The sequence below is a fragment of the Penaeus monodon genome, chromosome 33, assembly GCF_015228065.2.
Source record: "Penaeus monodon isolate SGIC_2016 chromosome 33, NSTDA_Pmon_1, whole genome shotgun sequence".
Lineage (NCBI taxonomy): Eukaryota > Metazoa > Arthropoda > Malacostraca > Decapoda > Penaeidae > Penaeus > Penaeus monodon.
Window position 1 is genome coordinate 11,271,027 of NC_051418.1, and position 206 is coordinate 11,271,232.

The window sequence follows — 206 nt, forward strand, 5'->3', positions numbered from 1 at the left end:
CAGCATTGATCTGGAAAGTTTTTGTGTTGCTGGGAAATTCTGAATGATCATTCCGATTTTATCCTAATAACACATTGCAGAATGGTGAAAGGAGATTGATTGATAAAACTATCCTTTTCGATGCTCCTTTACTCAATTTCAGAAACACATTATTGGAAACGTTTATTGTTGCTGGGAAACTGAATGTCAAGGAGATGCAATAAACA